The sequence below is a fragment of the Bombina bombina genome, chromosome 8 (assembly GCF_027579735.1).
Source record: "Bombina bombina isolate aBomBom1 chromosome 8, aBomBom1.pri, whole genome shotgun sequence".
Classification (NCBI taxonomy): Eukaryota; Metazoa; Chordata; class Amphibia; order Anura; family Bombinatoridae; genus Bombina; species Bombina bombina.
The window spans coordinates 286,634,245-286,661,250 of NC_069506.1; the positions used below are offsets into that span (position 1 = coordinate 286,634,245).

At 38.9% G+C, this 27,006-nt stretch overlaps 1 protein-coding gene across 1 annotated transcript in view; it reads right to left on the bottom strand.

Annotated features, from left to right (window-relative positions):
• MASP2 (MBL associated serine protease 2) overlaps positions 1–27,006 on the bottom strand; it is a 390,238-nt gene that overhangs the window by 130,060 nt on the left and 233,172 nt on the right. The gene's annotated exons all lie outside the window — the stretch shown is intronic.

Below are 27,006 nucleotides of genomic sequence, written 5' to 3' on the forward strand. Positions count from 1 at the left end.
CTATTTTCCACACACTGCTTCTCAACTTAGCAGTTTATAAATATTCATGAATGTTCAGAAAAATGTCCCTTTATTCAAAGGTGTAATGTTGGAAAACAGGTAATCGTGATGGTCCTCTATATCCCTTTTATTCAGCGTGTCTTATGTTGCAGCTTCTCAGCACAGTCCCATCAAAGACTCGTTTACAGAGAATTTCTGTTTTTAAAGTTATTGTCTCAGGGAGGCTACCAGGGCTCAGATGTTGTGGGCACCTATTGGGTGAGCTGAGAGACATAGATTTGTAAGTTTTTATATTTTATTTCACAAGAAACGTGTTATACTTTAAACACTGGAGTGGTATCCCTTCCATGTTTGATTGTGGACTGCCGCGGGAAAGTGAAACAATCTTTCCGGTTGGACAGGCTTTCCAGACGTCACTGAGGGAGGTTATCTGAGGAACAAACTCCATGGTTGTATACAACCTGATGCGCACATCATACAGAACGATCCTGTGAGTAATACCCAGGGAAGGGGGTTTTGATAATTGATAACTACCAAACAGATTACACTTAAAGCGTGCTGCGCTTCTCTTTCTTCATATTTTTAAACATAGATTACATAGATCAATAGATGCAATATACATTTGATAGATACGATTGATAGCTAGATAGATTTGATAGATATATAATTTCCCAGACAGAGAATTACAAGATGTGCGGTCTGGGACCCATGGTAAGGTTTCCAGAGGCAGTTCCGGCGCCCGGGGACGTGTATATGGCATGGATTTTAGGAACCGGGAGATGGAAAAAGATGCTCCTACTTCAAATTTGGGGCACTGCGCGTGCAATCTAATGTGCCACCAGATAGGAGTGTTAAGTAGTACTATTCCTATCAGTTTAATCCTGTTAAGTGTCTTTTTTTTTGTTTTGTTTTTGAAGCCACAGTGCAGCACCAGAGGCCAGAAAAATTTGGCATGTACACATGCCTGAAAAATTAGGTATTGTTGCAGCCGCTGCTGTAGCAGCGGCCAGAAAAATTGATGTTTGTTTCCCAGGCAGAAAGTGCCCTAAAACATTGCGGCTTGAACCCTAGTTGGTGGTGGATAAGTCACGCAAGTCATCTGGTATTTGAAGATAAAATACAGCAGCTCCTCAGAGTGTTGAGATCTGCAGTTAAAGGGCCATTATACACTCATTTTTTCTTTGCATAAATGTTTTGTAGATGATCTATTTATATAGCCCATAAAGTTTTTTAAAAAAAATAAATGTATAGTTTTGCTTATTTTTAAATAACATTGCTCTGATTTTCAGACTCCTAACCAAGCCCCAAAGTTTTATGTGAATACCGTCAGCTACCTTCTCCAGCTTGCTCCTGTTTGTGTAAAGGGTCTTTTTATATGCACCTCCTCAAAAGGACGCATGAGCCTACAGGCATTGCGCATGAGTGCCCAATAACGTGGCAAAAAAATTCTTAGCTCTGCAGAGGCTGTCCTAGCACCCAGGTCATACAAATACTCGTTAACGGCTTTTTCTTGTTGGAGCAGGCGGTCGAACATTAGGAGTGTTGAATTCCAACGTGTCGGGCTGTCGCAAATCAAGCGCCTCACTGGCATGTTGTTTCGCCGCTGGATATCGGAAAAGTGCGCCATGGCCGTCTAGGAACGCCTCAAATGAAACACAAAGAGACTAATAAGCGCAGAGTGTAATCACTCTGGCCTGCTTCAGGGCGTCCTGTAATCCTGGGTACTTATGCACAAAGCGTTGTATGATCAGATTACACACATGTGCCATGCACGGCACATGTGTCAACTTGCCCAATTTCAATGCCGCCACCAAATTGCTTCCGTTGTCAGAAACCACTTTGCCGATCTCCAGTTGGTGCGGATTCTGCCACTGATCCACCAGTGCGTTCAGGGCGGACAGGAGGGGACGATGCCTTGCGCACAATAGTTAGTACACCACTTGTAATCTAGCCCAGAAAGCTTTCAGTTGTGTTATTGTCATCTTTGAGATTGTGCAAGTAAAACACATCAGATGACACATGTATGAACACATATGGGCCGAATTATCAAGGGCCGAATGGCCCCTGATCCCCATCTTTCCGCGCAAACAGCAGTTATGAAGCAGCTGTCTTAAGACCGCTGCTCCATAACTGGTCCACCTGCTCTGAGGCTGCGGACATTAATCCGCCCGATCTCATACGATCGGGCTGATTGTCACCCCCTGCTAGCGCGAATCTGCAGGGGGCGGCATTGCACAAGCAGTTCACCAGAACTGCTTGTGCAGTAATAAATACTGACAGTGTATGCTGTCGGCATTCATCGATGTCTGTCGGACAGACCGATGATAAATTGGCCTCAAAGGATCAGCACAACACAGTTCCAATAGCCAATAATGTCAAACATAAAGTGTCCTGGTGCTGCACCTGATAGAACCCCCCCTTCACTGGGTCCCATGGTATAATCCAAAAAGAACACAAAAGGTGACACTCAGTATAGGAAACTGTACCTTTTATTAATGTTGCTCACATCAGATGACACAGTTGGAGTCCGTAAATTCCGCTGATTTGTCTTTTAACTTTTACTAATACAGGTATCCCTCAGTTTACGCTGGGGTTAGGTTCCAGAAGAAATGGTTGTAAATTGAAACCCAGTTTATAATGTAAGTCAATGGGAAGTGAGGGAGTTAGGTTCCAGGCTCCTCTCAAAATTGTCATAAGTAACACCTAATACATTATTTTTAAAGCTTTGAAATGAAGACTTTAAATGCTAAACAGCATTATAAACTTAATAAAATAATCAAACAACACAGAATAGATAATTAAACTAAGTTAAATGAACACAAACATTTGCTAAACACCATTATAAACCTAATAAAATAATCACACAACACAGACTTCACTTGCATTTTTCTGCAAACAGTTCTTTCTATGCATTCCAATCTGGACTGATTTATAGAAAGGAAGATCTTGTTCCTTTTAAATCTGCTTGATAGCTCAGGTCTGGTTAAACTGATTAATTTCAGCTTGCTTGGCTTTGCTGCAACACAAGTGGACAGCTCCACCTACTGGCTATTTTAATAAATGCACTGCTTCTCAATGCTTTTCAATAGCAGTCACATGACTGGAAAAAAAGGTTGTTATTCTGAAACGGTGTAAATTGAACCGTTGTAAAACGAGGGCCACCTGTATAGTGGTTGTTTTACTCATTGCTGCTTGATTCCCCTAACTGCATGTAGCTATGACTTTGGGATGCCTTATTGCTGCATTGCTATTGGCTGCTTTTAGCACTTGCACACTTTCTTATGTTCTTTAAGTGCCCCTGTTCTAGACAGACGCTTTTGCTAAGGTGCTGCTACCACAAGGAAGGGTTTTGCCTTTGACATGAAACTGAGCATAAACTGGGCTGCACATAGCGACGGCTGGCTGCAGGACAGACCAAGACTGGCTATCATATTATATGGCAAATACAGGATATTAGTACAGAGACAAATTACACTTCATAATAAGATTAGTCTCAGTTCCCATTAAACCACTTCTATAAAATACTGCGGCTTGGGATTATTTTTATGTGGACATTAGCTGTGCGCACTTTGTCTCTGCTTTAGAATCTATTTAATTTGTTCTATATTTAGCTGTATTGATCACTCTGCCATTTATTTGCGATAAAACTGAACTACAGTCTTGGCTTAGACAAGAAATCCCGCTGCAGCTGAGACAGACAAAAGCTTCACAGAAAAACACTTCTACTAAAAGTTATCGCTGTTTCTGCGGCATACGCACATAGATACGGCTTGTATGATGCTGACACAATACACGTCGTGGTGTACAGGTCATGTGAGCATTATGTCCCTTTAAAAGGACACTGTTCTGTTTGAGGGTGTTGTATACTGTATTACAGATTGGGTTTTTTTAAACTAGATATGCGTGTGTTTAATAACTCTTTTTCTTTTGTTCAGCTATTTGAGGTGTCGTGACTCATTTTCAATAGTGATGTTGCAAACTTAAAATTTTCCATTCGCGAACGGCGGACTCGAACTTCCGCAACTGTTCACGAATGGGCGAACCGGGCGAACCGCCATTGACTTCAATAGGCAGGCAAATTTTAAAACCCACAGGGACTCTTTCTGGCCACAATAGTGATGGAAAAGTTGTTTCAAGGGGACTAACACCTGGACTGTGGCATGCCGGAGGGGGATCCATGGCAAAACTCCCACGGAAAATTACATAGTTGATGCAGAGTTTGGTTTTAAGCCATAAAGGGCATAAATCACCTAACATTCCTAAATTTTTTGGAATAACGTGCTTTAAAACATCAGGCATGATGTTGTATCGATCAGGTAGTGTAAGGGTTACTCCCGCTTCACAGTGACAGACCAAACTCCCCGTTTAACGCACCGAAAACAGTCCATTTGCACAACCATGAGATAGATAGATTTGATAGATACATAGATACATAGATTAGATAGATAGATAGATCAATAGATGCAATATACATTTGATAGATACGATAGATAGATAGATTTGATAGATAAATAGATAGATTTGATAGATACATAATTTCCCAGACAGAGAATTACAAGACGTGCGGTCTGGGACCCATGGTAAGGTTCCCAGAGGCAGTTGCGGCGCCAGGGGACGTGTATATGGCATGGATTATAGGAACCGGGAGATGGAAAAAGATGCTTGGGCGGTCCTCCTACTTCAAATTTGGGGCACTGCGCGTGCAATCTACTGTGGCACCAGATATGATTGGTGTGTTAAGTAGTACTATTCTGATCAGTTTAATACCTGTTACTCCCCGTATTGGGGGAGGTGTATATGGCATGGATTTTAGGAACCGGGAGATGGAAAAAGATGCTTGGTCGGTCCTCGTACTTCAAATTTGGGGCACTGCGCGTGCAATCGTGGCCGAACTTTTAGCCGACGGCCATTTGGCCGACGGACATTTGACCGAAACACAAGTGGCTGTCACAAAACCGTCCGGCCACGAGATAGATAGATTTGATAGATAGATACATAGATTACATAGATCAATAGATGCAATATACATTTGATAGATACGATAGATCGTTAGATAGATTTGATAGATAAATAGATAGATTTGATAGATATATAATTTCCCAGACAGAGAATTACAAGACGTGCGGTCTTGGGACCCATGGTAAGGTTACTTCCTTTTGCACAATCGAGTACAGGTTGGGGATTGCCTTTTGTGCAAAGAAATTTCGGCCGGGTACCTTCCACTGTGGTGTCCCCTATCAGGGGATGTGTATATGGCATAGATTTTAGGAACCGGGAGATGGAAAAAGATGCTTGGTCGGTCCTCCTTCTTCAAATTTGGGGCACTGCGCGTGCAATCGTGGCCGGACTTTTAGCCGACGGACATTTGGCCGACAGACATTTGGCAGAAACACAAGTGGCTGTCACAAAACAGTCCGGCCACGAGATAGATAGATTTGATAGATAGATTACATAGATCAATAGATGCAATATACGATTGATAGATAGATTTGATAGATAAATAGATAGATTTGATAGATATATAATTTCCCAGACAGAGAATTACAAGACGTGCGGTCTCGGACCCATGGTAAGGTTCCCAGAGGCAGTTGCGGTACCAGGGGATGTGTATATGGCATGGATTTTAGGAACCTTGAGATGGAAAAAGTTGCTTGGTCGGTCCTCCTACTCCAAATTTGGGGCACTGCGCGTGCAATCGTGGCCGGACTTTTAGCCGACGGACATTTGGCCGATGGACATTTGTCAGATGGACATTTGGCCGAAACACAAGTGGCTGTCACAAAACAGTCCGGCCACGAGATAGATAGATTTGATAGATACATAGATTACATAAAAAAATAGAAAGCAAATAATGCGCTACCACCCAATAAAAACTACAAATTAAGAACCAACAAATTATAGTAACAAATACATTAAACAATACTATTTTCCACACACTGCTTCTCAACTTAGCAGTTTATAAATATTCATGAATGTTCAGAAAAATGTCCCTTTATTCAAAGGTGTAATGTTGGAAAACAGGTAATCGTGATGGTCCTCTATATCCCTTTTATTCAGCGTGTCTTATGTTGCAGCTTCTCAGCACAGTCCCATCAAAGACTCGTTTACAGAGAATTTCTGTTTTTAAAGTTATTGTCTCAGGGAGGCTACCAGGGCTCAGATGTTGTGGGCACCTATTGGGTGAGCTGAGAGACATAGATTTGTAAGTTTTTATATTTTATTTCACAAGAAACGTGTTATACTTTAAACACTGGAGTGGTATCCCTTCCATGTTTGATTGTGGACTGCCGCGGGAAAGTGAAACAATCTTTCCGGTTGGACAGGCTTTCCAGACGTCACTGAGGGAGGTTATCTGAGGAACAAACTCCATGGTTGTATACAACCTGATGCGCACATCATACAGAACGATCCTGTGAGTAATACCCAGGGAAGGGGGTTTTGATAATTGATAACTACCAAACAGATTACACTTAAAGCGTGCTGCGCTTCTCTTTCTTCATATTTTTAAACATAGATTACATAGATCAATAGATGCAATATACATTTGATAGATACGATTGATAGCTAGATAGATTTGATAGATATATAATTTCCCAGACAGAGAATTACAAGATGTGCGGTCTGGGACCCATGGTAAGGTTTCCAGAGGCAGTTCCGGCGCCCGGGGACGTGTATATGGCATGGATTTTAGGAACCGGGAGATGGAAAAAGATGCTCCTACTTCAAATTTGGGGCACTGCGCGTGCAATCTAATGTGCCACCAGATAGGAGTGTTAAGTAGTACTATTCCTATCAGTTTAATCCTGTTAAGTGTCTTTTTTTTTGTTTTGTTTTTGAAGCCACAGTGCAGCACCAGAGGCCAGAAAAATTTGGCATGTACACATGCCTGAAAAATTAGGTATTGTTGCAGCCGCTGCTGTAGCAGCGGCCAGAAAAATTGATGTTTGTTTCCCAGGCAGAAAGTGCCCTAAAACATTGCGGCTTGAACCCTAGTTGGTGGTGGATAAGTCACGCAAGTCATCTGGTATTTGAAGATAAAATACAGCAGCTCCTCAGAGTGTTGAGATCTGCAGTTAAAGGGCCATTATACACTCATTTTTTCTTTGCATAAATGTTTTGTAGATGATCTATTTATATAGCCCATAAAGTTTTTAAAAAAAAATAAATGTATAGTTTTGCTTATTTTTAAATAACATTGCTCTGATTTTCAGACTCCTAACCAAGCCCCAAAGTTTTATGTGAATACCGTCAGCTACCTTCTCCAGCTTGCTCCTGTTTGTGTAAAGGGTCTTTTTATATGCACCTCCTCAAAAGGACGCATGAGCCTACAGGCATTGCGCATGAGTGCCCAATAACGTGGCAAAAAAATTCTTAGCTCTGCAGAGGCTGTCCTAGCACCCAGGTCATACAAATACTCGTTAACGGCTTTTTCTTGTTGGAGCAGGCGGTCGAACATTAGGAGTGTTGAATTCCAACGTGTCGGGCTGTCGCAAATCAAGCGCCTCACTGGCATGTTGTTTCGCCGCTGGATATCGGAAAAGTGCGCCATGGCCGTCTAGGAACGCCTCAAATGAAACACAAAGAGACTAATAAGCGCAGAGTGTAATCACTCTGGCCTGCTTCAGGGCGTCCTGTAATCCTGGGTACTTATGCACAAAGCGTTGTATGATCAGATTACACACATGTGCCATGCACGGCACATGTGTCAACTTGCCCAATTTCAATGCCGCCACCAAATTGCTTCCGTTGTCAGAAACCACTTTGCCGATCTCCAGTTGGTGCGGATTCTGCCACTGATCCACCAGTGCGTTCAGGGCAGACAGGAGTGCTGGTCCGGTGTGACTCTCTGCTTTCAGGCAAGTCAACCCCAAGACAGCGTGACACTGCCGTATCCGGGATGTGGAATAGTACCTGCGTGACTCAGCCGAGGAGGTTATGGAAGAAGATGGAGTAGGAGGAGTAGAGGAGGTGGCAGCAGGCCTGCCTGCAAGTCATGGCGGTGTCACCAACTCCTCCTCTGCAGAGCCACGCATTCCATGCTTGGCAGCCGTCGGCAGGTTTACCCAATGCGCAGTGTAGGTGATATACCTACCCTGACCATGCTTTGCAGACCAGCTATCAGTGGTCATATGGACCCTTGCCCCAACACTGTGTGCCAGACATGCCATTACTTCCTTTCGCACGATCGAGTACAGGTTGGGGATTGCCTTTTGTGAAAAGAAATTTCGGCCGGGTACCTTCTACTGCGGTGTCCCAATAGCTACAAATTTTTGGAACGCCTCAGACTCCACCAGCTTGTATGGTAAAAGCTGGCGGGCTAAGAGTTCAGACAAGCCAGCTGTCAGACGCCGGGCAAGGGGGTGACTTTGTGACATTGGCTTCTTACGCTCAAACATGTCCTTGACAGACACCTGACTGTGGGCAGATGAGCAGGAAGAGAGACGGAGTGGCGGATGGTTGAGAGGGGGCAAGGAGGACAGCAGTGGTTGACGTGGCTGAAGATGCTGGACCAGGAGGAGGATGGAGGCTTTGAGTTTGTGTGCTGCTTCTACTCATGTGTTGATCCCATAGGCGTTTGTGATGTGCGATCATGTGCCTTCGCAAAGCAGTTGTACCTAGGTGGGTGTTGCACTTCCCACGACTCAGTTTCTTTTGGCACAGGTTGCAAATGGCATCGCTGTTGTCAGAGGCAGACACACAAAAAAAATGCCACACTGCTGAGCTCTGCGATGACGGCATTCTGGTGGTGGCAACAGCATGCGTTGATTGGAGTGCTGTCTGGCTGATCCTGGGTGCCGATGCATGCTGTCTGACTGTGCCACTAGCTCCTTGCGACGACCTCCCCCTGCTTCCAACTCGTCTCCTCCTCCTCCTCTCTGTTTCCCCATCTGAACTTTCCCCCTGTTCTTCTTTTCTTCTAGCGGGCACCCAGGTGACATCCATGGACGCATCTTCATCGTCAACCGCTTCACTTGTATCTGACAAATTAACAAAGGAAGCAGCAGCGGGTATAACATCATCATCATCACACCGTACGTCCATGTCTGTAATGCTGCCTGACTGAGACATATCACTGTTATCTACATCCTCTGTCAATGATGGTTGCGCATCACTCATTTCTTCCAAATGATGTGTAAAAAACTCCTCTGACACATCAAGTGAAGCGGCTGTGGTGCTAGTGTTGGTGGTGGTGGCAGGCAGGCGAGTGGTGGTAACTTGAGAGGTGCCCGAAGATAAGCTGGAGGAGGATGGTGCGTCAAGGTTCGGAGCGGAAGCTATTGAAGATTGGGTGTTCTGTGTTAAAAAGTCAACTATGTCCTCCTCAGAACTTTTCGAGTTCATGGGACGTGGCCTCTGAACACTGGGCATTATTCTACAGCCAAAGGGAATCACAGCACCACGACCACGACGGCACCTGCGGGGTGGCCTGCCTCTGCCTGTCATTTTTTTTTAAATGTACACTTACACTACTATTAAACAAGATATGAGTGGTGGCACTGGGCAAGTGGGCATAGTATACGCTGTGAGCCTGACACAAAAAAGCAGACTGATGTTTCACAGTCCAAAAAGTTTTTATTTTTTTAAATGTACACTTACACTACTATTAAACAAGATATGAGTGACGCCACTGGGCAAGTGGGCACAGTATACGCTGTGAGCCTGGCACACACGCTGGCAGGCAGGCAACTGCAATTAGATTACACTAGCAGACTGATGTTTCACAGTCAAAAAAGTTTTTTTTTAAATTATTTACACTACTTTTACACCAGATATGAGTGGTGGCACTGGGCAAGTGGGCCGGGCACACACGTTGGCAGGCAGGCAAATGCAATTAGAATTACACTAGCGGACTGATGTTTCACAGTCAAAAAAGTTTTTTTAAAAAAATTATTTACACTACTGTTACACCAGATATGAGTGGTGGCACTGGGCAAGTGGGCCGGGCACACACGTTGGCAGACAGGCAAATGCAATTAGAATTACACTAGCAGACTGATGTTTCACAGTCAAAAAAGTTTTTTTTTTTAAATTTACACTACTGTTACAACAGATATGAGTGGTTGCACTAGTTGGCAAGTGGGCCTGGCACACACGCTGGCAGGCAGGCAGGCAGGCAGGCAACTGCAATTAGATTACACTAGCAGACTGATGTTTCACAGTCAAAAAAGTAGTTTTTTTTTAAATTTACACTACTGTTACAACAGATATGAGTGGTGGCACTTAGCAAGTGGGCCTGGCACACACGCTGGCAGGCAGGCAGGCAGGCAACTGCAATTAGATTACACTAGCAGACTGATGTTTCACAGTCAAAAAAGGTTTTTGTTTACAAAATTTACACTACTGTTACAACAGATATGAGTGGTGGCACTAGTTGGCAAGTGAGCCTGGCACACATGCTGGCAGGCAGGCAACTGCTATTAGATTACACTAGCAGACTGATGTTTCACAGTCAAAAAAGTTTTTTTTTTTAATTTACACTACTGTTACAACAGATATGAGTGGTTGCACTAGTTGGCAAGTGGGTCTGGCACACACGCTGGCAGGCAGGCAACTGCTATTAGATTACACTAGCAGATTGATGTTTCACAGTCAAAAAAGTTTTTTTTTTTAAATTTACACTACTGTTACAACAGATATGAGTGGTGGCACTAGTTGGCAAGTGGGCCTGGCACACACGCTGGCAGGCAGGCAACTGCAATTAGCTTACACTAGCAGACTGATGTTTCACAGTCAAAAAAGTTTTTTTTTTCAAAATTGACACTACTGTTACAACAGATATGAGTGGTGGCACTAGTTGGCAAGTGGGCCTGGCACACACGCTGGCAGGCAGGCAGGCAACTGCAATTAGATTACACTAGCAGACTGATGTTTCACAGTCAAAAAAGTTTTTTTTAAAACATTTACACTACTGTTACAACAGATATGAGTGGTGGCACTTAGCAAGTGGGCCTGGCACACACGCTGGCAGGCAGGCAACTGCAATTAGATTACACTAGCAGACTGATGTTTCACAGTGATAAAAGTTTTTTTAAAAATTTTTTACACTACTGTTACAACAGATATGAGTGGTGGCACTAGTTGGCAAGTGGGCCTGGCACACACGCTGGCAGGCAGGCAGGCAACTGCAATTAGATTACACTAGCAGACTGATGTTTCACAGTCAAAAAAGTTTTTTTTTACAAAATTTACACTACTGTTACAACAGATATGAGTGGTGGCACTGCAGGCAGGCAACTGCAATTAGATTACACTAGCAGACTGATGTTTCACAGTCAAAATTACACAGGCAAAAAAAAAAAGATGTTCTAGCCCTAAAAAGGGCTTTTTGGGGTGCTGTCCTTACAGCAGAGATCAGATGAGTCCTTCAGGAATATAGTGGACACTGAATACACTAGCCTAGCTATCAATTTCCCTATAAAATCATCAGCAGCTACACTTTCCCTCCTCTCACTAAGAATGCAGGATCAGAATGAATCTAAAATGGCTGCTGTCCAGGAGCTGGGAGGGTCTGGGAGGGAGTGTCTGCTGCTGATTGGCTGAAATGTGTCTGCAGACTGTGAGATACAGGGTCAAAGTTTACTCAATGATGACGAATAGGGGGCGGATCGAACATCGCATATATTCGCCCGCTGCGGCGAACGCTAACAAGATATATTCACCGGGAACTATTCGCCGGCGAACTATTCGCGACATCAGTTATTTTCAATCAATGCTGCTGTGGGAAGTGCCCATATCAGCCAATGAGAAATAGTTCTGTGTATATCATTTGTGCACAAACATCATTTTTCTTTTCAATTGACTTAATGTCCAGTTATAATAAGGTTCATGTGCACAATAGATTATTTGTTTACAGTGATCCTGTCACCCTTTCTTTTTCTCCTGTTTTCGTCATTCAGCAGATTTCTGTGTATTGCACATATTAATGCATCACTTAACTGACACCAGAGAACATAACCAACACACGTGCACTCTTCTGATCCTAATTCAGTATGTCATACAGTACATAAGACACATGAACTCTCCTGATCCAACCACAGTATGTCATACAGTTCACATAAGCACGTTCCTGAGTGTACCTCAGTATATCATACAGTGCACAACACACGGGCACTCTCATGAGCCTACCTTTGTATGTCATACAGTGCACAACACATGCATATTTCTGAGCCTCCCTCAGTATGTCATACAGTGCACAATACACGTGCATGTTCCTGAGCCTACCTCAGTATGTCATACAGTGCACAACACACATGCACTCTCATGAGCCTACCTCAATATGTCATACAGTGCACAACACACATGCACTCTCATGAGCCTACCTCAATATGTCATACAGTGCACAACACACATGCACTCTCATAAGCCTACCTCAATATCGCATACAGTGCACAACACATGTGCACTCTCCTAAGCCTACTTTAGTATGTCATACAATGCACAACACACATGCACATTTCTGAGCCTACCTCAGGATGTCATACAGTGCACAAGTCATGTGCACGCTCCTGAGCCTACCTCAATATGTCATATAGTGCATAAGTCACATGCACATTCCTGAGCCTAATTAAGTATGTCATATAGTGCACAAGTCCCATGTATGCTGCTGAGCCTACCTCAGTATGTCATATAGCGCAAAGGTCACGTGCACACTTCTGAGCATACCTAAGTATGTCATATACTCCTTGTCTCATATATATGTCATATACTGCAAAAGTCACATGCACACTCATGAGGGTACCTAAATATGTGATATAGTGCGCAAGTCACATGAATGCTCCTGAGCCTACCTCAGTATGTCATATAGTGCAGAAGCCACATTCACTCTCCTGAGCCCACCTCAGTATGTCATATAGTGCACATGTCACATGCACGCTTCTGAGCCTAATTAAGTATGTCATATAGTGCACTAGTCCCATGTATGCTGCTGAGCCTACCTCAGTATGTCATATAGCGCAAAGGTCACGTGCACAATTCTGAGCATACCTAAGTATGTCATATACTCCTTGTCTCATATATATGTCATATACTGCAAAAGTCACATGCACACTCATGAGGGTACCTAAATATGTGATATAGTGTGCAAGTCACATGAATGCTCCTGAGCCTACCTCAGTATGTCATATAGTGCAGAAGCCACATTCACTCTCCTGAGCCCACCTCAGTATGTCATATAGTGCACATGTCACATGCACGCTTCTGAGCCTACCACAGTATGCTTTCATGGAAAGGGGCTTAGTTTCAGTAAAGTATATCAAGTGGGAAATAGGGTATTAGAAGTAAACTGGATTTTTTATGCTCGTATTGAACATTTTGACTTTCCTGCCTCTTTAACAGTTTTAGTATGTGCAGATTTATTTCTAACCTTCCTCGATAGATGTTCACCCGGTGTGCTATAATATTCCTCATTATATGTCAGTCTAAAGCTCCTCCCCTGAGGAGTGTATTTTATATGCAGTTTATATTACCCTAGGAAGGGTTATTTTTGTAGTGATGTTGTATGTGCAGATTTATTTCTAACCCTCCTCCCTAGATGTTCACCCGGTGTGCTATAATATTCCTCATTATATGTCAGTCTAAAGCTCCTCCCCTGAGGAGTGTAATTTATATGCAGTTTATATTACCCTAGGAAGGGTTATTTTTGTAGTGATGTTGTATGTGCAGATTTATTTCTAACCTTCCTCGCTAGATGTTCACCCGGTGTGCTATAATATTCCTCATTATATGTCAGTCTAAAGCTCCTCCCCTGAGGAGTGTATTTTATATGCAGTTTATATTACCCTAGGAAGGGTTATTTTTGTAGTGATGTTGTATGTGCAGATTTATTTCTAACCTTCCTCGATAGATGTTCACCCTTTGTGTTACGTCAGCGGTGTCCGATAATATGCCTCATGATAGCCTAGATTGCGAGTAGCACGCTAACTGTTACCATCTTTGCATGTGTCGGAAGTAGCAGGTGTATTACAAGTTGAAAGTAAACTCTTTCACACAAGCGCAATTAAATTTAACACGTGTCTAGTTAGCGCAACTTCAGAGCTCTGGTTAACTTTTATGCTTGTCTAACAGTCTAAAAAGTTGTACAAAACACATAAAAAATAAATTTAAAAGTACAGTTTTCTTATAACACTGTCTAGTAATAATTATTAAAAAAATAAATTGCAATAAAAACTTATACAGGCTCAAAGATATTAGGTCTCAGATGTTAGAAAAAAAAGGCATCTTTCCAATTTACTTTTATCATTAAATTTACTTTGTTCTCTTGGTATTCTTTGTTGAATGCTAAACCTAGGTATGCTTAAACTGATTTCTAAGCCGTTGAAGGCCGTCTCTTATCTCAGTTAATTTTGACAGTTTTTCACACCTAGACAGTGCTGCTAGTTCATGTGTGCCCTATAGATAACATTGTGCTCACTAACGTGGAGTTATTTATCAGCATTGATTGGCTAAAATGCAAGTCTGTCAAAAGAATTGAGATAAAGAGGCAGTCTGCCGAGGCTTAGATACAAGGTAATCACAGAGGTAAAAAGTGTATTAATATAACTCAGTGTTGGTTATGCAAAAATGGGGAACTGGTAATAAAGGGATTATCAATCTTTTTAAACAACAAAAATGTTCAAGTAAACTGTCCCTTTAACATAGAGATACATACATAATTATACATGTCTAAATACGTATGTGTGTGTATGTGTATATATATAAAAATTCATTAAAATTATGGGGGGGGAGATAAAAAACTGAAATTAAAATCCTCCATGTCTCAAAATTAAATCAATGTAAATATTTGCATAGGAAATTAGTACATCTAAGCAAGTATCCCCGCTTGCCCCCAGAAATTCTTAATATGCAATGTTTCCAATGCACAAGAGAATTGTGGGTAAGATATGCAAATTAGGTATGCAAATTCTCAGTTTTTTTGCTTCAAAATACTGTTTTAACACAGCGATCCTTTTAAACAGGAATATGACAGCAAACCAGAAATCACTCACTATACAAGCCTGTTTCGTTCTTTTTAGAACTCATCAGTAGGAGATAGATTTCTGATTGCTGCATTGGAAAAGCTATTTTCATGGTTAAACCAAAATTCATTAAAATTATGGGGGGGGGAGATAAAAAACTGAAATTAAAATCCTCCATGTCTCAAAATTAAATCAATGTAAATATTTGCATAGGAAATTAGTACATCTAAGCAAGTATCCCCGCTTGCCCCCAGAAATTCTTAATATGCAATGTTTCCAATGCACAAGAGAATTGTGGGTAAGATATGCAAATTAGGTATGCAAATTCTCAGTTTTTTTGCTTCAAAATACTGTTTTAACACAGCGATCCTTTTAAACAGGAATATGACAGCAAACCAGAAATCACTCACTATACAAGCCTGTTTCGTTCTTTTTAGAACTCATCAGTAGGAGATAGATTTCTGATTGCTGCATTGGAAAAGCTATTTTCATGGTTAAACCAAAATTCATTAAAATTATGGGGGGGGGAGATAAAAAACTGAAATTAAAATCCTCCATGTCTCAAAATTAAATCAATGTAAATATTTGCATAGGAAATTAGTACATCTAAGCAAGTATCCCCGCTTGCCCCCAGAAATTCTTAATATGCAATGTTTCCAATGCACAAGAGAATTGTGGGTAAGATATGCAAATTAGGTATGCAAATTCTCAGTTTTTTTGCTTCAAAATACTGTTTTAACACAGCGATCCTTTTAAACAGGAATATGACAGCAAACCAGAAATCACTCACTATACAAGCCTGTTTCGTTCTTTTTAGAACTCATCAGTAGGAGATAGATTTCTGATTGCTGCATTGGAAAAGCTATTTTCATGGTTAAACCAAAATTCATTAAAATTATGGGGGGGGGAGATAAAAAACTGAAATTAAAATCCTCCATGTCTCAAAATTAAATCAATGTAAATATTTGCATAGGAAATTAGTACATCTAAGCAAGTATCCCCGCTTGCCCCCAGAAATTCTTAATATGCAATGTTTCCAATGCACAAGAGAATTGTGGGTAAGATATGCAAATTAGGTATGCAAATTCTCAGTTTTTTTCCTTCAAAATACTGTTTTAACACAGCGATCCTTTTAAACAGGAATATGACAGCAAACCAGAAATCACTCACTATACAAGCCTGTTTCGTTCTTTTTAGAACTCATCAGTAGGAGATAGATTTCTGATTGCTGCATTGGAAAAGCTATTTTCATGGTTAAACCAAAATTCATTAAAATTATGGGGGGGGGAGATAAAAAACTGAAATTAAAATCCTCCATGTCTCAAAATTAAATCAATGTAAATATTTGCATAGGAAATTAGTACATCTAAGCAAGTATCCCCGCTTGCCCCCAGAAATTCTTAATATGCAATGTTTCCAATGCACAAGAGAATTGTGGGTAAGATATGCAAATTAGGTATGCAAATTCTCAGTTTTTTTGCTTCAAAATACTGTTTTAACACAGCGATCCTTTTAAACAGGAATATGACAGCAAACCAGAAATCACTCACTATACAAGCCTGTTTCGTTCTTTTTAGAACTCATCAGTAGGAGATAGATTTCTGATTGCTGCATTGGAAAAGCTATTTTCATGGTTAAACCAAAATTCATTAAAATTATGGGGGGGGAGATAAAAAACTGAAATTAAAATCCTCCATGTCTCAAAATTAAATCAATGTAAATATTTGCATAGGAAATTAGTACATCTAAGCAAGTATCCCCGCTTGCCCCCAGAAATTCTTAATATGCAATGTTTCCAATGCACAAGAGAATTGTGGGTAAGATATGCAAATTAGGTATGCAAATTCTCAGTTTTTTTGCTTCAAAATACTGTTTTAACACAGCGATCCTTTTAAACAGGAATATGACAGCAAACCAGAAATCACTCACTATACAAGCCTGTTTCGTTCTTTTTAGAACTCATCAGTAGGAGATAGATTTCTGATTGCTGCATTGGAAAAGCTATTTTCATGGTTAAACCAAAATTCATTAAAATTATGGGGGGGGGAGATAAAAAACTGAAATTAAAATCCTCCATGTCTCAAAATTAAATCAATGTAAATATTTGCATAGGAAATTAGTACATCTAAGCAAGTATCCCCGCTTGCCCCCAGAAATTCTTAATATGCAATGTTTCCAATGCACAAGAGAATTGTGGGTAAGATATGCAAATTAGGTATGCAAATTCTCAGTTTTTTTGCTTCAAAATACTGTTTTAACACAGCGATCCTTTTAAACAGGAATATGACAGCAAACCAGAAATCACTCACTATACAAGCCTGTTTCGTTCTTTGTAGAACTCATCAGTAGGAGATAGATTTCTGATTGCTGCATTGGAAAAGCTATTTTCATGGTTAAACCAAAATTCATTAAAATTATGGGGGGGGGAGATAAAAAACTGAAATTAAAATCCTCCATGTCTCAAAATTAAATCAATGTAAATATTTGCATAGGAAATTAGTACATCTAAGCAAGTATCCCCGCTTGCCACCAGAAATTCTTAATATGCAATGTTTCCAATGCACAAAAAAATTGTGGGTAAGATATGCAAATTAGGTATGCAAATTCTCAGTTTTTTTGCTTCAAAATACTGTTTTAACACAGCGATCCTTTTAAACAGGAATATGACAGCAAACCAGAAATCACTCACTATACAAGCCTGTTTCGTTCTTTTTAGAACTCATCAGTAGGAGATAGATTTCTGATTGCTGCATTGGAAAAGCTATTTTCATGGTTAAACCAAAATTCATTAAAATTATGGGGGGGGGAGATAAAAAACTGAAATTAAAATCCTCCATGTCTCAAAATTAAATCAATGTAAATATTTGCATAGGAAATTAGTACATCTAAGCACGTATCCCCGCTTGCCCCCAGAAATTCTTAATATGCAATGTTTCCAATGCACAAGAAAATTGTGGGTAAGATATGCAAATTAGGTATGCAAATTCTCAGTTTTTTTGCTTCAAAATACTGTTTTAACACAGCGATCCTTTTAAACAGGAATATGACAGCAAACCAGAAATCACTCACTATACAAGCCTGTTTCGTTCTTTTTATAACTCATCAGTAGGAGATATATTTCTGATTGCTGCATTGGAAAAGCTATTTTCATGGTTAAACCAAAATTCATTAAAATTATGGGGGGGGGAAAGATAAAAAACTGAAATTAAAATCCTCCATGTCTCAAAATTAAATCAATGTAAATATTTGCATAGGAAATTAGTACATCTAAGCAAGTATCCCCGCTTGCCCCCAGAAATTCTTAATATGCAATGTTTCCAATGCACAAGAGAATTGTGGGTAAGATATGCAAATTAGGTATGCAAATTCTCAGTTTTTTTGCTTCAAAATACTGTTTTAACACAGCGATCCTTTTAAACAGGAATATGACAGCAAATCAGAAATCACTCACTATACAAGCCTGTTTCGTTCTTTTTAGAACTCATCAGTAGGAGATAGATTTCTGATTGCTGCATTGGAAAAGCTATTTTCATGGTTAAACCAAAATTCATTAAAATTATGGGGGGGGGAGATAAAAAACTGAAATTAAAATCCTCCATGTCTCAAAATTAAATCAATGTAAATATTTGCATAGGAAATTAGTACATCTAAGCAAGTATCCCCGCTTGCCCCCAGAAATTCTTAATATGCAATGTTTCCAATGCACAAAAGAATTGTGGGTAAGATATGCAAATTAGGTATGCAAATTCTCAGTTTTTTTGCTTCAAAATACTGTTTTAACACAGCGATCCTTTTAAACAGAAATATGACAGCAAACCAGAAATCACTCACTATACAAGCCTGTTTCATTCTTTTTAGAACTCATCAGTAGGAGAAAGATTTCTGAATTGGAAAAGCTATTTTCATGGTTAAACCAAAATTCATTAAAATTATGGGGGGGGGAGATAAAAAACTGAAATTAAAATCCTCCATGTCTCAAAATTAAATCAATGTAAATATTTGCATAGGAAATTAGTACATCTAAGCAAGTATCCCCGCTTGCCCCCAGAAATTCTTAATATGCAATGTTTCCAATGCACAAGAAAATTGTGGGTAAGATATGCAAATTAGGTATGCAAATTCTCAGTTTTTTTGCTTCAAAATACTGTTTTAACACAGCGATCCTTTTAAACAGGAATATGACAGCAAACCAGAAATCACTCACTATACAAGCCTGTTTCGTTCTTTTTAGAACTCATCAGTAGGAGATAGATTTCTGATTGCTGCATTGGAAAAGCTATTTTCATGGTTAAACCAAAATTCATTAAAATTATGGGGGGGGGAGATAAAAAACTGAAATTAAAATCCTCCATGTCTCAAAATTAAATCAATGTAAATATTTGCATAGGAAATTAGTACATCTAAGCAAGTATCCCCGCTTGCCCCCAGAAATTCTTAATATGCAATGTTTCCAATGCACAAGAGAATTGTGGGTAAGATATGCAAATTAGGTATGCAAATTCTCAGTTTTTTTGCTTCAAAATACTGTTTTAACACAGCGATCCTTTTAAACAGGAATATGACAGCAAACCAGAAATCACTCACTATACAAGCCTGTTTCGTTCTTTTTAGAACTCATCAGTAGGAGATAGATTTCTGATTGCTGCATTGGAAAAGCTATTTTCATGGTTAAACCAAAATTCATTAAAATTATGGGGGGGGGAGATAAAAAACTGAAATTAAAATCCTCCATGTCTCAAAATTAAATCAATGTAAATATTTGCATAGGAAATTAGTACATCTAAGCAAGTATCCCCGCTTGCCCCCAGAAATTCTTAATATGCAATGTTTCCAATGCACAAGAGAATTGTGGGTAAGATATGCAAATTAGGTATGCAAATTCTCAGTTTTTTTGCTTCAAAATACTGTTTTAACACAGCGATCCTTTTAAACAGGAATATGACAGCAAACCAGAAATCACTCACTATACAAGCCTGTTTCGTTCTTTTTAGAACTCATCAGTAGGAGATAGATTTCTGATTGCTGCATTGGAAAAGCTATTTTCATGGTTAAACCAAAATTCATTAAAATTATGGGGGGGGAGATAAAAAACTGAAATTAAAATCCTCCATGTCTCAAAATTAAATCAATGTAAATATTTGCATAGGAAATTAGTACATCTAAGCAAGTATCCCCGCTTGCCCCCAGAAATTCTTAATATGCAATGTTTCCAATGCACAAGAGAATTGTGGGTAAGATATGCAAATTAGGTATGCAAATTCTCAGTTTTTTTGCTTCAAAATACTGTTTTAACACAGCGATCCTTTTAAACAGGAATATGACAGCAAACCAGAAATCACTCACTATACAAGCCTGTTTCGTTCTTTTTAGAACTCATCAGTAGGAGATAGATTTCTGATTGCTGCATTGGAAAAGCTATTTTCATGGTTAAACCAAAATTCATTAAAATTATGGGGGGGGAGATAAAAAACTGAAATTAAAATCCTCCATGTCTCAAAATTAAATCAATGTAAATATTTGCATAGGAAATTAGTACATCTAAGCAAGTATCCCCGCTTGCCCCCAGAAATTCTTAATATGCAATGTTTCCAATGCACAAGAGAATTGTGGGTAAGATATGCAAATTAGGTATGCAAATTCTCAGTTTTTTTGCTTCAAAATACTGTTTTAACACAGCGATCCTTTTAAACAGGAATATGACAGCAAACCAGAAATCACTCACTATACAAGCCTGTTTTTAATGAATTTTGGTTTAACCATGAAAATAGCTTTTCCAATGCAGCAATCAGAAATCTATCTCCTACTGATGAGTTCTAAAAAGAACGAAACAGGCTTGTATAGTGAGTGATTTCTGGTTTGCTGTCATATTCCTGTTTAAAAGGATCGCTGTGTTAAAACAGTATTTTGAAGCAAAAAAACTGAGAATTTGCATACCTAATTTGCATATCTTACCCACAATTCTCTTGTGCATTGGAAACATTGCATATTAAGAATTTCTGGGGGCAAGCGGGGATACTTGCTTAGATGTACTAATTTCCTATGCAAATATTTACATTGATTTAATTTTGAGACATGGAGGATTTTAATTTCAGTTTTTTATCTCCCCCCCCATAATTTTAATGAATTTTGGTTTAACCATGAAAATAGCTTTTCCAATGCAGCAATCAGAAATCTATCTCCTACTGATGAGTTCTAAAAAGAACGAAACAGGCTTGTATAGTGAGTGATTTCTGGTTTGCTGTCATATTCCTGTTTAAAAGGATCGCTGTGTTAAAACAGTATTTTGAAGCAAAAAAACTGAGAATTTGCATACCTAATTTGCATATCTTACCCACAATTCTCTTGTGCATTGGAAACATTGCATATTAAGAATTTCTGGGGTCAAGCGGGGATACTTGCTTAGATGTACTAATTTCCTATGCAAATATTTACATTGATTCAATTTTGAGACATGGAGGATTTTAATTTCAGTTTTTTATCTCCCCCCCCATAATTTTAATGAATTTTGATTTAACCATGAAAATAGCTTTTCCAATGCAGCAATCAGAAATCTATCTCCTACTGATGAGTTCTAAAAAGAACGAAACAGGCTTGTATAGTGAGTGATTTCTGGTTTGCTGTCATATTCCTGTTTAAAAGGATCGCTGTGTTAAAACAGTATTTTGAAGCAAAAAAACTGAGAATTTGCATACCTAATTTGCATATCTTACCCACAATTCTCTTGTGCATTGGAAACATTGCATATTAAGAATTTCTGGGGGCAAGCGGGGATACTTGCTTAATTGTATATATATATATATATATATGTGTGTGTTATATGTATGTACATAAGTATTTATATATATATATATATATATGTATAAACATATATAAACATACAAATACATATGTATAAATATATATACACATAAAACACATAAATACATATAGACCTATATATAAGTCCATTGGAGCCCTTTGTAGTCAAGTAGCTGAAAACATGTAAAGGCATATTTTATGTTGGGTTAGTGCACTTGATGAAATGCGATCGATTTTGCATTTTGGGTGTTAGCTAATGCGTAAGCAGGAGCACAAATTACCGCTCCACTCATATATATATATCAGTCTAGAGTTCCTCCCCCGAGGAGTGTATTTTATATACAGTTTATATTACTCTGGGAAGAGTTATTTTTTGTACTGGTTTTGTATGCGTAGATCTATTTTTAATCTTCCTCTCTAGATGTTCACTCTCTCTGTTACTGTAACAACAGCGGCGTGCTATAATATTGTTATACAGCAGTTTAGAGCTCCTCCCCTGAGGAGTGTAATATTATACAGTTTATATTATCATGGAAATGATTATTTTTGCAGTGGTGTTATATGCACAGGTCTAACAATAGGTAATTCAGCAAGATTACAAGATTATGCAGGTTTCCCTTATTACAAGTTGCAGAGGTACGGCTATACCGCTAGCATTTTAGCCTTTACTCAACTCTCCATTCCGCACTCAAAAAATGACTTTTGAGTGCTGTATTTTAATTGCACCTGTATTACAGGTTGTGCGGTCCGGCTATTACGCTAGCGTTATAGCTTATACTGCCACGATCCATTCCGCTATCTGAGACCAGTAGTTATGGATTTCACAAAACTTACAACAAAAATCTTACAAAGAACACTAATTCCCATAAACTACACTATTAACCCCTAAACCGCCATCCCCCCGCATCGCAAATACTATCGCATGAAGAGGGTCCGCATCGCTGATAGAAGATAGATAGAAGAAGGATAGAAGATTGTGCTGCCCTGGAAGAAGATCTTCGCCACCTGGATGAAGACTTTGCTCTGCCTGGACTTCCGGACTTCAGGAATGATGAGTAGATTTTCTGGGGTTAGTGTTAGTTTTTAGGGTTTTTTTTTGGGTGGGTTTTTTATTTTAGATTAGGGCATTTTTTATTTTAATGGGCAAAAAGAGCTGATTGCCCTTTTAAGGGCAATGCCCATACAATTGCCCCTTTAGGGCCTTTTTAAGAGCTATTGGTAGTTTATTTACAGATTAGGGGATGTTTTTATTTTGGGGTGACTTTTTTGTTTTTATAGGGCTATTAGATAAGGTTTAATTTTTATAATTTTGTATAATTTTGTTTATTATTTTTTGTAATCTTAGATTTTTTTATTTTTCGTAATGTTAGTGTTTTTATGTTGTAATGTTAGGTTTTTTAAATTTTTTCGTAGTGTTTAGATTTTTTAATATTGTAATTTAGTTTTTTTATTTTTAGTTTATTTTTTTTAAATAGTAATGTTAGGTTAATTTATAGTTTAATCTTAGTTTGTTTGTTTTTCACAGGTAAGTTTTTATTTATTTTAAGATAGTTATATTGTAAGTTTAATTTAAAGTTAGGGGGGTGTTAGGTTTAGGGGTTATTAGTTTAATTTCGTGTTTTGCAATGTGGGGGGCTCGGCGGTTTAGGGGTTAATAGGTTTAGCTTAGTGATGGCAATGTGGGGGGCGGCGGTTTAGGGTTTAACAGGTTTATGATTATTTAAGGAGGCAGGATTTTCTAAGGGATAATGACACTCCTAATCCTATACTAAAACAACATATAAATCCAGATTATAACATTGATCAGCAGGTTTTTCAGGCAGATCCCAACACCAGGGAGAGAGGAGGAAGCATAGGAAGAGGAGCAAGAGGCAGAGGGGCAAGGAGGCAAAAGAGAGGAGGAAGAAACAAATATGCACTATGAATGTAATCAATATTTCAAATTATACTCTTACTAGAGAGGAGAAAGAAGTACTGAGTTTTGGATTAGGTTATGTACCAACTAATAAATTTAACTTGTTCAACACTATTGTAGATGTGAATAAAATGGTTCGGGATCTCACATTAAGGAAATTTTTTTGGAAAAAAGATGAAACACATGATAGCAGAGATGTAGACTTTACCTACTCTAGTGATACTCTACCTAAAATATATGACATAGTTGATTTCACAGAGGCGTGTGATCTATTAAAGGCACATGACCTAGCCAAGGAATCAATAGTTGATGAAATTCCGCTTAAATGTACACATGGTGGATATACACCAAAGTCTATATTTTATCCAACTAGGGAGAGAGGTCCATTCTTAGAAGCTTTTCACCACAGAATTGAAGAAGACCTTATTGCACTCTTTAATGACACCAAGCATCCTTATCCTAATTTAAATGAAAAACAATCTAAGGCCCTTAATAAATTAAAATCTAGGGAGGATATTGTAATAAAGAGGGCGGATAAGGGTGGATGTGTGGTGGTGCAGGATAGGCAGTCATATCTGGAGGAAGCTCTTAGGCAACTAAATGATGCTGACGTCTATGAAGTTCTCAGATATAACCCAACTGAGAAATATAGGCAGCAGCTCGTATCACTGTTAGATGATGGCTTGGAGATGGGGGTTTTAGACCAGGGCACTGTAGACTATCTCTATGTTCAAGATCCAGTTACCCCCATATTCCATCACCTCCCCAAGGTTCATAAATCCTTGGAGGGGGTGAAAGGAAGGCCTATTGTGGCGGGTATAGGATCTCTATTTGAAAATATTTCAACATGGATTGAATCTCTACTACAACCAGTAGTCTATGGTCTTCCATCATATCTCAAAGATACGAAGCACCTTTTGGGTTGTCTAAAAGAGGTAGCTTGGACAGACGCAGCGGAATGGCTTACTATAGATGTAGTTAGTCTGTATTCTGCTATCCCTCATAAAAAGGGTTTAGAAGCCATCTCATACATGCTGGACAGATTCAGTAACTATGACGGCAATCTTAAGACCTTTCTAATTCAAACCTTGGATTTTTTACTAACCCATAATTTTTTCCAATTCGAGGGGACTTTTTATCTCCAAAGACGTGGCACTGCCATGGGGGCTAAATTTGCCCCAGCCTACGCCAACCTATATATGGGTTGGTGGGAGGCATGCCACGTCTTTGGAGATGCAAATCCCTTCAGGGGTTACATTACTATGTATAAAAGATACATTGATGACCTCCTGTTCGTTTGGACAGGGGGTCCATCTAGATTAAAGGAGTTTGTTCAATTTCTCAACTCCAATGATGCTAATTTACAGTTTACACATGAGAGTAATAAAGAATCTATACCCTACTTAGACCTCCTATTGATTGGAAAAACAGACACTCAGCAGATAAAGACAACTTTATATCGCAAACCAATTGCGGCGAATGCGATATTACATGGCCAAAGCAATCATCCAAAACATATGGGTTTTGGAATAGCCAAAGGGCAATTCATAAGGTTAAAACGTAATTGTACTGACAATGAAGTCTTTATCACAGAGAGCTTGAAAATGAGAAAAGATCTCCTAGAGAGAGGCTATCATATAAAAACAATAGATCGAGCCCTCCTAGAAGTAACCAGATTAGATAGAGAAACCCTCCTCCTTGATAACAAAGCCCTAGTGAATAAACAACGTTTTGATAACTCCAGACCTACATTCATAACCACATATAGTGCACAATTTAATGCAATATGTGATATAGTGAAAAAGCATCTCCCAATTTTGACTGCTGAGGACAGCCTCAAAGATCTTGTGCAGAAGGGATGCAACTTTGTCTCGCGTAGAGGCTATACGATAGGTAATGCAGTTTCTCCTAGTCTACTTAGAAGTACACAGACAAGAAGCAATAGCTGGTTAAATGTAAAAGGGCACTATAGGTGCCACTACAGCAATTGCATTGCTTGTGGATTCACAAAGGTTACTAAGAATTTTCAATCATACACCACACAGAAGGTCTATGAGTTGGATACATATACCAACTGTCGCTCTGTCTTCGTAATCTATCTCATAGATTGCGTGGAATGTAAAAAACAATACATTGGGTGCACCTCTAGAGAGTGTAGAAATAGGATCAGGGAGCATCTCAAGAATATTGAGCATGGTATCGAATGCTCTGACCTTGCCAGACACTTTATACATGTCCACAATAAAGTGGTTAATAGTCTAAAATGGCAAATTATTGACCATATCAAACCTGCCATACGTGGTGGAGATAGAGTAACTAAACTTTCATACAAAGAGGCTTTCTGGATTTTCAAAATGAAAACCAGGATTCCAGATGGTTTCAACATAGTGGGCGATGTCATTAATTTTTGGAGGCATTAATAGATAGGATTTATATTATGATCCCAGGAAGTACATTAAGTAGCAAAATGTGATAATCTATACTAAAGAGGATTTACATCATGTATTTAAGATGGGTACACAGTAGTATAGTTTAGATTGGCTTGTATATATTCTTTATCTCTATGTATTAATAGAGTAAAATTCCATCTTTATTAATTTATTCTAGATACATTATTATTAGAATTAGCACAGCTCGCTCTGAACCATATATAAAAATTTATACACATTGTTTTGTGCATCTCCTCATTGTCTTTTGCAACGCTCTCTCTGTTGTTCTTCATTAATAAGTCCTCTCAGGTATACAATATATGTCATACTGTTATTGGGGTAATTAATAATATGATGCACTCACTACCATTTATTTTCAAAACTTATGGTTATTGTTAAGGCATTAGTATATCAGTTCATAAATATTTTCTCGCATGGAGGCTCTACAATAAACAGAGGCAGATCCCATTTATATAAGTCTTTAACTAGATGCTTATGGTAGAATATGCTACTCAAATTATATATATATGTTTAGCCCATGTTTATAAATTGTTGAGATTTGTATATTTCTTTATATGCTATATTAACATTTAAAGTATTAACATTTAAAGTATTAACGTTGCAATCTCCCCCTAATGTAATGCTCATTATTTTTAGTCTGTCTTTATTTCAGTATGGTGATATTCTAGGTCTGTCCCTTTAATAATTAGTACCTGGAGCTCTCACACCTGATGACAAGGGTGTGTTTAAATAGACAAGTTGGTGTGGAGTAAATTATGTCCATGAATAAGGCGAATATCTGCTGAAACGCGTAGGACGATTCCTTTATCTGTTCCAGGTTGTTGGGACATTCTGTATGTTTTACCTTTTTTTATATGTTTTTGTGCACGGTTTTCCAAATAAATCTTTG